The sequence below is a fragment of the Euprymna scolopes genome, chromosome 4 (genome assembly GCF_053919585.1).
Source record: "Euprymna scolopes isolate OS-2025 chromosome 4, ASM5391958v1, whole genome shotgun sequence".
NCBI classification, from domain to species: Eukaryota; Metazoa; Mollusca; class Cephalopoda; order Sepiida; family Sepiolidae; genus Euprymna; species Euprymna scolopes.
This window is the reverse complement of record NC_136485.1, coordinates 45,608,061-45,620,950: the sequence shown is the minus strand read 5'-3', so window position 1 is coordinate 45,620,950 and position 12,890 is coordinate 45,608,061.

The following is a 12,890-nucleotide window of genomic DNA, read 5'->3' as shown; positions in this document are numbered from 1 at the left end:
ATAAGACAAAAATTCTAATTTTAAAACAGTTATTGGAGGTTACAATGCTATCGTCTTTTCTTTTCGAAATATCAGACTTATAAAATTAGAAATCTCCATACGATCAAACTAAAACACAATTCCTATAGTTCAGGGTCAATTTCTCTCTGATAGAGAGATCCAACAGACTGTCATACACTAATGTCACGGCTCTACGTTTCTCTTAGAATATCGGTGCTAATGCACTTACTGATCCGCGCTATTTTTTAAATCGTATTTCCAAGTTTAATTAAAGTTTTATGATATGTTTTTTTATTCAATTGTAAGGTTAAAGTACAGACTAGGTAAAAAAAAAACACCCTCCCCTCTCCATGGTAAGAATGGCTTTTTAAATAATAACGTTATTATTTCGGCACGGATCAATAAGTGCACTAGTACCAGAATATCTGCACCTTTGACTAGAAATCCTAGATATCTGGGTTTGATCACAGAGATAACGACACACTCGAAAGGGTTATTGCGCAGAAAATCTATGAACATGTCTTTTTCAGGTTGTTTACTCTCAGTATTTATTTATCTCAAGGAAACATAAAATTCTGAGTGGCCAAATCTTATTATAAATTTTCCTAATGTCTGTCTGTCTGGGTAACGCGGTTTATCTCAGCCTGCAGGCAATCCACCCAGGCAAGTAAGGTTCCAAAATGAAGCTTATGACCCAGCGGATGTTTTAGTGATATTTATATCTATGTTTGGTGCATGGAAATGCAAAAAAATGCAAAAATCGAAAAAGAATAACGATTTACTGAACAACGTTTTATTTACTGGATATTTTCCGGTATTCACCGGAAGTTATTATCTTCCTTAGTAAGTTCGATTTACTGTGCGTGTGTGTGTGTGTGTGTGCGTGTGCGACACGGTTTATCTCAGCCTACCGACAACTCACCCAGGCAAGTAAGGTACCGAAATGAAGCTTATGACCAGCGGATGTTTTAGTGATATTTATATCCATGTTTGGTGTATAGAAATTCAACAAAAAATGCAAAAAATAACGATCTACTAAACAACGTTTTATTTACTGGATATATAAGAACTTGGGTTCTTGTCTAACAAAAAAAGGGTACGCCAGAAGAAAAAATATAATTCTCACTCTAAATCCAGCGATTTAAAAAGAAACAGGACAATTTGCTCTCTTTTTCCGGTTGTAGATCAGTACATTAATTTCAGGATTGCCTTTAGCGGAATAAAACATAATTTGTATCAGCGTCGAACACATTGTCAAGCGACCAAAATGTTAATAGTTGCTTAAGAAAACGCAAAACCTGATGAATAAGACGGGTCACTCATATTGTGATGTGTTCAAACACAAACCTTAAATAATTAATGGCGGCTCATGACTACGGTTAATCGCGGAGTGCTGCTCTAGACTAGATTTACCAATTGTTTTTATATTGTATTAAAGAAAAAAAAACACAGCAAAAAAAATACATAATTAATATATATGCATGCAGATAAAATATACATAGATTTAATAGAATACTAAAGAGAACGAAACATTTTTCACTTCATATATTCATTCGAAACGAAATTTTATTCTTCTTGTTTTAATTTGTGTGAAACAAATCCCAATTTTGTTTTACATCGTAATTATTACTGAGGAATACACGTAGACAACAATCTTTTATGTAATTGAGTGGTTATATTGTAACTTCGAACCAATATTTGATCTATTTAAAAGCAGAGAAGATATACAAACACATTTCGTTTGATTACTGTGGTCACAATATAACGTTTTTTCTAAACCTCATGACGAAAAGTTTATGAAATTCATACAAATTTAAATTTAAATGTGATTTTAGTGTATTGTGGACATGAATAATTGAGAAAATAATCTGTTTACATATTTTTATGTTTCTATTTTTCGTAAAGTTGATTCTCTCTATCACTCCAAACACTTTCACACACCTGAGGTCATTCTCTATCTTTACGTCTTTCTATCAAACTATGTATGCAGTATTGTTGTTAAAAGATGTATAAATGCATATGTAATTCAATTGTTCCCACATTTTCTTAATCTATGTAACCTTTCCTCCATAGACGTGATTTTGCTCCTTTTTTTAATCTATAAGTACTATTATGGAATTTATTCTTCAGAACTCTCTGACTTAATCTCTTGTTTGTATACGGCATAATCACGTGGACACACCAGTTCTCGTCACATCACCGAATTTAAGCAACGTTGAATCTAGCTTGTAAAAGATGGGTGCCCATTTGGGAACGCGAGGTGCTGTATGTACAGTGAGGTAAAATACCAGGTTAAGTAACTGGCGCGGTCTATCCTTCTCTCCAGGGTAGATGGGCGTCTCTTAAGCCGTGGTAGATAACCCATCTAGCGTCACGATAAAAAAAATACTCTTGATAGCCCTGGTGAAGTATCAATTATTCAGCTAAGGACAAGATTGGAATTACACTACAAGCTCGTGTAGTGAGTTCAATCTCGGTTACGTGTTACGTTACGGTTTTAGGTTACGTTTCTTTGTTCCTGCTCGTTTTACATCGTTCTTTTTACAATGTCTCCCCACGGGACAGAGTTAGACACCAGGGTCGTTTTTTAACGTGGAGAAAAGGAACAAAAATAAAAATTGTCTAAGTCGGGCAGGATTTCTCCTCCACTGACAGAGAACAAGAAATTGAAGTGCAGCATCTGAGGAACAGATGGTATTTATTTGCTCCCCCACCGAGCAAATTAGGCACAAGGCCGATTTTTAATGTGAGGAATGAAGGGAGGGGGAAGGGAAAAAGGGGACCAACTCCCGAGAGGTGGGAAATGGGAGCTGGTTAATGGTCAGGCATGTGGGGTTGCCCCCACATCTGGTCTTTGCTAGTCATAGCTAGTCATAGCTTGCAGTATCTTTCGGAACAGATGGTATTTATTTGCTCCCCCACAGAGCAAATTAGGCACAAGGCCGTTTTTAATGTGAGGTAAAAACCAGCTCCCCTAAAAATAGGCAAAAAGGGGGCACTCTGGTTACCAAAAATAATAATTGTCCCAGTATAGAGGGTTTCCCCTCCATTGACTGGTACAAATTATCTTAAGTGCAGTATCTTTCGGAACAGATACTACCCTTTGATCTTGACCTGAAGGCCAATAATGTTTTACATTGTTAGTTAATTATCAAATCACTGTTTTGATACGTTGATAGCGTCTTCATATGAACTTCAGAACTGTGCAATTCTCTTCCTGCTGGTTGTGGTCCGTCTATTTATTGTCAAAGCATCTACCGTCTTTGCGTTTATTTCATGTTCTCGCAGGACAAGTAGATCAAGTGACTTCACCCGGTGTTTGCAGCAAATTTCCATAAAATAATAAATATATTCTACAATAATTTTAATAACAGATTTCAATAAGTCGCCTCCATCACTCATGATAACACAAATTACCCACATAATACGCAAGATATCCGCTGTTTAACATATCTCTTTAGATTAATATCATTAAGAACACATTAAGGTTATAAGACATGAACAGCATATATATATATATATATTATATATATATATTACTAAACATTATAAAGCAATGTATTGCGATTTATATGTTAATAATATGACACAATTATGTTAAAATATTTCAAAATTCACAAATATTATAAAATATTTAAACAATGATTAATATTTCCTAAATATTATAAAACAGAATATTATCTTCGATAGATGTTTACCAAAACATCTGTAATGGGGTAAAATATTTTGTGCAGTTGATTGTAACCAGCCAGCGGGAAGCAGACGAAATCGCTCATATCTTAACATCAATTCAAACCCTCCGGATATAGATCACGAACTTTACTCATTTGTCTGCCTGGCTTCATATCGAGATGAACAGCATCGGCATTAAAAATAATCATAAAAACACCGACCTCACAGTACAATGATCACCGTTTATTTCAGTCTAATCTTTAAACTTTATGTAAATAAATTTGAGAAGCTTTCTGGAAGCTTTCAGCTGACGTCATTTTCATGTGATATATTTATATAAGCTGACAAAAAGGAGCCATATCCAATGAAACCGCTAATAAAACTGAAAATAGTTTTGAAATCCATTCGTGTACAGTATAAACAAACTTTAACCCATAACTAATTCACTCCATCTCGAGATCCGTCATCGGACAGTGTTCGAGACATCCCTTAGATTCACATCAGAGCATGCCTCGCTTAGGAGATAGTCTGTGAGGATTTGTGCGATAGTCTGCACTTCAGCAGCTCAGGAAGAGCGAGTCTCCTGTATCTAGCCCTACTTGTGCAGGTTTTTCCGTGTTTTTGGTAATCTTCGGTCGGACCTAGTTGAGTGTTACCACGAACTTCATAATATATGTCATTAAAGCCAGTGAGCTTTAAAATGACGTCATCGCTGTAGTCCTGAACAGCAAGGTCTATCAAATATTGAAACTGCCGGTAACGAATCAAATAAGTTTACAAAAGAGAAAAGTAAGAAACATGACGATTTGGATTGAAAATCGTTCAATACTTTTTTTTAAATTCAAAACGGAAAAGTTGTGTGTTTATGTGTTAAAGTAATTTATTGTTTCCTGGAATTTAAAGACTAAAATATGTTAATTGTTTACTTATAATTTACATTTAAAAAGACGAAAGAAAGGAACAAGATTTGATTTTTAGTAAAACTAAACATTATCCAATATATAAAATTTATGCATGTAAAATTACGTATGTTTGAGGCAGAAGGCATTCAAATGTTGTCAAATATGAAATATGAATTTAGACAATAAGTAAATATAAAACAATCAACTTAAAATAAAAACGAATAACAATAAATATTTTAAAATCAAAACCAACAATATTTTTCAGGAAATCAACCAATTTTAATACAATTTTCAGTATTTATAAGTAATGATGACGGAATATAATTAACCCATTATTATTTTTAAATTTTTCTATTATTTGGTGTAAACAAAAACACATTTACTAAATTATAGCTTTAAATACAAAAAAGCGTATGGATTTAATTTTGCTTTTTTATGAAAATAAAGCCATGTACATTGTAACAATTAAAAACATATTTTTTCAGAAACATTACGGAAAAAAAGCCGCTAAACTTTGTGTTAATAATGTAATTATAACTTGAAGAAAATTAATTTTCTCGAACTACGATATCATCATCGAATTAAGCATTGGTTATTCAATATTTGATTAATGTGACCTAGAAGGACAGATAAAGACTTACATTTAAAAAGTTATAGTACGATATGAACGAATATTGTTTTATATTGAAGGGGGGAACCTCCCAGTTTTTAATTAAAGCGAAGTTATTACGATTGAATATTATTATTGAAAGAGAGATCGGGATCGTACGCAATTCTTAAACGTTTAGAAAATACATTTTATTAGTAAGATGCGATTTCAGAAATGCAGTAAATTATCCATTTTAGTGAGGAATGCAAATTAGAATAAGTTATATAACAAGTTGTGTTGGTTTTACTTTGGGTTGAAGCAGGAATAATGGAACAATGAAATAAATGAAAGTGCACAGAGAAAATTATGTTGCAAAGACACGTGTTGGAAGCGTGTACGTGGAATTCACATGTCTGGTCCGCGTGGTAACGTTACACAGAAGTATAGAATTAATATGATCTCCAGCTAACCTGATCCACATAACATACACGTAGATCCGATCAGCTGACCAGACTTCCGGTAAACTCGTCTATAATCTAGCTTTGTTATATTTTGACAGGTGTTTTTTATAAATATTCTACATAAAGAACAGTGAAATCTATTTCTAACAGTTGTTTGTTTATTGTCTTATTTTTAGGTTTGTACTTTTAAAAGTATGTTTAAAATGTACAGATCAGTTGTTTACGTTTGGTGCGAAAGAACATGAACGTAAACACTTTATTATCTATCTATCTATATATATATATATATATATATATATATATATATATATATATATATATATTCATCTCCCGTCCATCTCTCCAGTTAGATTGATAGATTGATAGATAGATAGATAGAGAGATAGATAGAGATATAGAGAGATCGAGATGAATAGATACAGAAAGAGATAGATGAATAGACAGACCAACACTTTCAACCAATAAAGAAAAAGATAGAAATAAGGATCCAATTTTGTAAGAGACATTATATTGAAAAAAAAGATTAAACTGTGAAGGAAAAAATGTAAAAAAACAAAACAAATGCACATGAAAATATATTTTTAAACAACCAAATCAAATAATGCTTGAATTGCACAAACACACACACACACACACACACACACACACACACACACAATAAAGCAAGTGTTACAGTGTGAGAAAATTAAATGCCAAATACATTTTATTATTTTGTAAAATTATATCAAAATGACAGGATCGTTTTGTGTTTGTTGTCAATCATGTTAGGAACAGTCGCAAATTAGTCAAATCTATTTCTAACAGTCGTTTGTTTATTGTTTTTTTTTAGGTTTGCACTTTTAAAAGTATGTTAAAAATGTACAGATCATTTGTTTACGTTTGGTGCGAAAGAACATAAACGTAAACTTTTACTGTGTTAATTATTTTCTAACTAATTCGAATCGAATTATAATGCAAATGAACGTTTGGTTGTAAAAGATGCAAAGAGTTGAAGTACACTTTTGAGTTACACGGTTACTCTTAAATTTTGCAGTTTTCCGTTTACTTGTTTTTTTTTATTTTTATTTTTTAACAGACGGACAACATTGAACATTGAGGTTATATGTGATGTCTTGTGATGACGTAAAATAATGAAAATTGTTTGTGAAAAAAACTTTTTTGAATGTAAAATATTAATTGTACTTTTTTAAGGAATTCGATGTCGAAAGTAAATAAGATAATAAATAAAAACGAAAAAAGTGAAATAAAAAAAGGAAAACCAAACAGGTTATAAAATTAAAATTAAGGGTTTACTCGAATAGTTGGCCTAGAAATAATTAGAATTTTAAAGAGGGGACAAGATTAAATTTATATATGTCAAGTGCTATCCCTCTAGAACCTTAGCCATCGTCAATAGATTTACTGATTTTGTGTGATGTTACCTCCTGAACATGAACTGTTGAACGGAAGCTATATTACTTGTCGCTGAATAGTTTTTTTTTTATTTCTGAGATGGTTAACAACATCTCTATTTATCACAGAATCAAGCAACTTACTCATGACACACATGAGGCTGATTGGTCTGTACTGAGATTCAGATGATCCATTTCTGTATTTTCACATACAACAAATTTTCTAGGATAAGAACTAGTTCCAGTTACAGTTTTGTTAGCACTATCATTGAAATGTTGTCAGAACCAGTTCTTTTGCTGGAATCAAGGTGGTTGATCAGTTGCAAAACATCTTGAGCAGGTATGTTAGTGTCGCTCAGGGTATATTTAGTCCTTGGAAGACCTTTAGATGGGTAGGCGGTCATTATCGCCAAGTGTGGAGTCTGATGCGAAGTCTTTGCGAAGAGTTTGGCTTTGTAGGATGCTGCCGTAATCATCTTAGTTCAGTTGATAAGGGTTAGGATGGAAGATACCCATCTGCTCAAAACCATGTTTGACATCCGCTATAACATTTGGAAACCTAGCATCTGCTCAGCTACTTTAGACTTGACAGTTGAGGCAAAAGACCCTCTCGCATTTTCTATAACATTTCTGCTGTGGTTGCTAGCAATCTTATAAGCGGCTTTACTTTTTGAACAACTTCTTCGTTTAAAGCACTTGCAGCGGCACATTCAGGGTGTATCACGCTTGGCTATTTGGTTTCAATTGAAATATTTAAACATTATGTACCTGTCTATGCTGACAGTTAGCCAATCTCTTAAGTCAGATGCTATAATAGGTACGTCGATTCTTAAAATGGAGAATAGGCGTGTTTATGATATGAACTTACGGAAACTGTCCCAGATAGCCATCGAGTAGCGATACACAGTGCGATGGACATTAACAGTTGTGATCTAGCTACTCTTTGTTTTAATCTTAATAGAGATTACCAAGTGATCCATGGATTTCAGTAAAGAAATAAAAGAGGGTGAGCCCAGTTAAGAGTAGGTAGTCAGGAAAGTAGCAGAAGGCTTAAATGATCAGTTCTCCGGATATTCAATACGTTTAGGTGAACGAGATTCACATAAGGTTTTCCCTTATCTTTCAGCTGATTTATTGTACAACATAAATCAATTTAAATTCATCCAGCGGACACTAAGACAAAAAAAGCATGCCACCAACAAACGAGATACAAAAAAGTCCCTTTTTACTAATACAAAGATTAATACAACATTTTTTTTATTTTTTATATTTATTTCTATGTTTTCCGTTTATTGTTTAGCTTTTTCTTTTTTCTCTAGGCTTCCTCTTTGTACCCTCGCATTTTTTTTTTTTTTTGCCTTTGTAGAAATAAAGATCGAAGAGGAGTTCCACCAATGCAATGCAGCGAGTTTAAAATAGTGTTAAAATGTTTGCAGACTGGTTATAATTTCTAAGACAAAAAAAAAATCAAATGAACTAACACGTGAAGATGCGGTTAGAGTTCATCGTCCCTGTCTTTAATCGATCTATTTATTTCATCGCCATGGTAACATAAACATCAATTATTTAAAAATTTTTATCCATTTTGTTTTTCTTTTTCCTAATTTATTTTTTCATCTTTATTTTCATGATATTATACGCGGTTCATTTTTATTTCATTTCTCTCATTTTTTTTTTTTGTAATGTTCTCAATCATTTAAATTTGCTCAGATGTGATTTGTCTATACAGGTAATCTTATTAAAAATCAAAGTAAACATTATATTGAGGTTTTAATACTGTATGCGTATCACTGTATGAGTATATAAAGGGTGTCCCAATAAAATGTATACACTCTTAAAATTATCTCAACTTGTTATACGAATACGTTATGCCATGTTCCCAAGAGATGTTTAGGAATAAAGAATGGTACTTTCAGCGGGATGGGGCACTTTCCCACAATCACCGTGACGTAAGAGCATATCTTGATAGTCACTTGCGAAACAGATATTTAGGATGAGGAGGAAGTATCAAGTACTGTCCACGCTCACCGGATTTGACTTCCCCTGGATTTTTCTCTTTATTTGGGGGGGGGGCTGATAAATACAGGGTTAACATCACAAAAAGAGTTACATTGAATGAGTTGAAAGAAACCATTGAAAGAGGATGTGTTAACATACCAATGAACTGATTAGGAACGTTTTCGATTCAGTCAGTGAGCGTTTTCAGTTGTTCGTGGACCACAATGGCCAATAACTTGTACACTTTCGATAATCAGCTGGTTTTTATATTTGTTCACAGTATTTTGATGTATGAAACTTTTCTTTCTCATAATAAATGTTGGTTTTATGATCATTTAAAGAGTGTGAACATTTTATTAGGGCACCCTATATATATATATATATATATATATGACTACTTCATTTAATCACATAAGTTAATATTAATATACGAAAGTATAGATGTATGCGTAAATTTAAGTATTTACTTCAACCGTGTTCAATACGTAGGAGGAGCTAGGTAGTAAGTAGTAAGTTATAAAATATTCCGCGGTTATCCACGCTAAGATTCATCTGACTTATGCGAGGTTTTTTTTTTTGTTTGTTTTTTTGGTTGTCTCGCGTTTTTATATACGCACCTTCTATTGAGTTTTTTAATTAGCCAATCAGCTTTCTAGTTTCTACCGCACCCTTCCTAATCAGCCAACGAGCAGGCACTTATAGGACAAAGGCCCAGCTGATATCCTGTTCACTCGTTCCTTTGTGTGTGCTATCTTTTTAATAGGAAGTGCCCTGGCCCATTTTAAACCTAGGTTACTTTTTTATGTTTTTATTGTGCCCAGGATCGCTGGAAAAATGGAAAATGATTAGATTACTCTACCGCTCCATCAGGTATGCCGATTCAATCCACTATCTGTATAAGAGCCAGATACGCCCTAAAAAAAGTATTATTTACGCATCTGGACAGGAGCTGTTCGCTGTGCCTTATTCAGCCCTGATTGAGTTCAAAACCGCCTTTGAAACCTAATAGGTGATGCGTTATTCTCTTCTTTTAAACCTCTTTTCCACAGAAGGGACGTTGCGAGCCTGTCTCTGCTTCATCCTTATTTTCATGACAAGTATCTGACCGAACTCAAATCTCTGGTCCTCCTTGCCAAACTTTCACAAAAACACTCGACTAGCTATTACCACTGTAAACCATTTACCCCATTCTCTATCTGTGCCTAACTCTAAACGCAGATTCCATGAATAAAGCTTCTTGCCCAGAACTGCCCGCCGTGAAACACTGATAAGCTGTCCTGTTTCCTTATTGAATAAAATATTGTAGCCTGTAAATTCAATGTAAACAATTTCTTGTTGATCTGTTTCCATAAATAATCAAACTCTACCCAATGTATACCATTAACGATTGCTACATCGAAACCTTACATTCATTAGCCCTTATCCTCGAGTGACCTTCTAGCCTTGATATGTGTTGACTTCCAAGTAAAAATAAAAATAAACACACACACGCATACACGCACACACACACACACATATATATATACATATATATATATATATATATATATATATATATATAAAGGTATCTCTATACTCTATAGTAAGTAAAGTTTTTTATTCTTAGTATTTTTCTAAATTGAAAACATGTACATTATCTTTTATCAACCTTTACCATATATATTTTTCCAAGGAAAAATGTCTACAATATAAATATATTAATCTTTATTAATCGTTTACATTTGCTCAAATGTGATTTGTGTATGTGACAAATCTTATTAAAAATGTCGGTAAAAACTTTAATATTCAGGTTTTTATACTGTATGTACAAGTAAACGTGTGTATATATATATATATATATATATATATATATATATATATGCAGATATATATTTATCTAAATATGTATATATAAACATGTATATATAAATATATTCATATATACACACACACATATATATACATATATACATTAAATATGTACCCTATAATAAGTATTGTATTCTTTGTATTTTGCGTTTAACGTTGAACACTTCCAATACTTTTCTATTTCTATCAAAATCGGTGAAATAACGCAATTATCAATCAAAGCGATCGATCGCCTCCTCTAGTCGAGGACCCATTACAGTGCACAGGCAGGAAGCTTCACATGCCTCCACACAGTGCCTTAGTCCGTAGTATATTGTAGCTGTTGAGTTTATATAATTATTTGTCTTTTTGCTTCAATTAAAGTTTAAAATGCAAAAGTCAAGTATCGTAGTTCAGTTGTACTCTAAACAGAAGCATTCATTTATAGCTCGTCGCTGTCTTATCAAAGAACCTACAGTTCCTTTTATACGCCAGGTCCTTCCGCTTGTATAGTGTTAAAACTATCCAAATGCACTCGTAATGTTAGAGTGTATAAGAGTGTTAATTGTAGAGTTTGTCTTATCTACTGGTGTAAACTATTTTTTCGAGGTGCTATGAAAGGATACATGATCTGGAATGAGCAATAATGGAATCGCCATTTTCTAACTTATCATTTAAAGCGTCCTTACATTCATCAAGTAATTGTCTATACGTCGAACTGTTTTATTTCGAAAACTTCAGTTCGGAATCGTCAGTGTGAAATCACATTTCAATCCATGAAACCATAAAATTTATAAAGATGATTGGATGCATCTTTTATGCGCATATTCAACGGTATAAACTGCCAAGCTTAGTTTTACAAGACCGATTTTTTGGTCTGCCACAATAAGTTTTAAATAGTAGTTTGTCAGTCTATCATGTCACGTGTTGTGTTTTAATACTATTTTCAGTTGTACGTTTCACATAGGTTTGGTCAGTATATTCAAGTTTGAAATAGACTTTTCTACTGGGCAGTCACATTTATATTTAAAATATAATATTCTCTTAAAGATCTGATTATTTTTAGATGAGGTTTGATTGTTTATATTACTTGTATCGATTGGATTATTGTTCTCATCTTGAGTGTTATTTGGAGAGAGTTTCGGACGAATTGTCCTTCGACTGTCCTTTGGCATGTTGCTTGTTTTTTGGAAAAGAAAGAAAACGTTTCTGGCTCCGTATCGTTTTCGTATTATGTGAGTTAGTGTCTATGTTATGGTTATTGTTTCAAATTTGTGAAAGAAAATTGGTTTACAAGGGAAGGGGCAACTCTAATAAAGATCGACAGGGGAGTATTACTCTTCTACCGCCGAGATTTTAAGTGTGTACAATGTTTTCTGTACAATTAGAGGTTCCCAAATGCTACTAAACTCTAGATTTGGTCTGTATTTTCAAATAACAACATGAATGAGGATCGTTGAAGGACAATCCGACTGAAACATGGCACAAATAACACTCAAGAACAATAGTCCAATCAATACACGTAATCTAAATAATTTTCTCTTGTTTTTCACGATCACGTTTGGAATATAATTTTCTTTTGTTTCTCATGTTCAAATTTTAAATGGAACGTTCTCTATTCTGGCATGTTCAAGTTGGAAATAGAATTTTCTTTCGAAGGCCGTTTAAATCTCAAATAGAATTTTCTTTCGTAGGACGTTCAAATCTGTAATAGAATTTTTCGCTCGTCTGTAACGTCGAAGTAATAAATATAATTTCCTCGTCAGTCACAGTCAAATCTGAAATATAATTTACTCTGGCCTGTCACGTTCAAGTTCAAAGTAGAAGTTTCTCTGGTCTGTCATGTAAGTTTTAAATAGTAGTTTGTCAGTCTATCATGTCACGTGTTGTGCTTTTAATAATATTTTCAGTTGTACGTTTCACATAGGTTTGGTCAGTATATTCAAGTTTGAAATAGAATTTTCTACTGGGAAGTCACGTTTATATTTAAAATATAAGTAAATTAATAGCATTTTCATTGGTCTGTATGTTTAGGTTTTTTAATAAAATG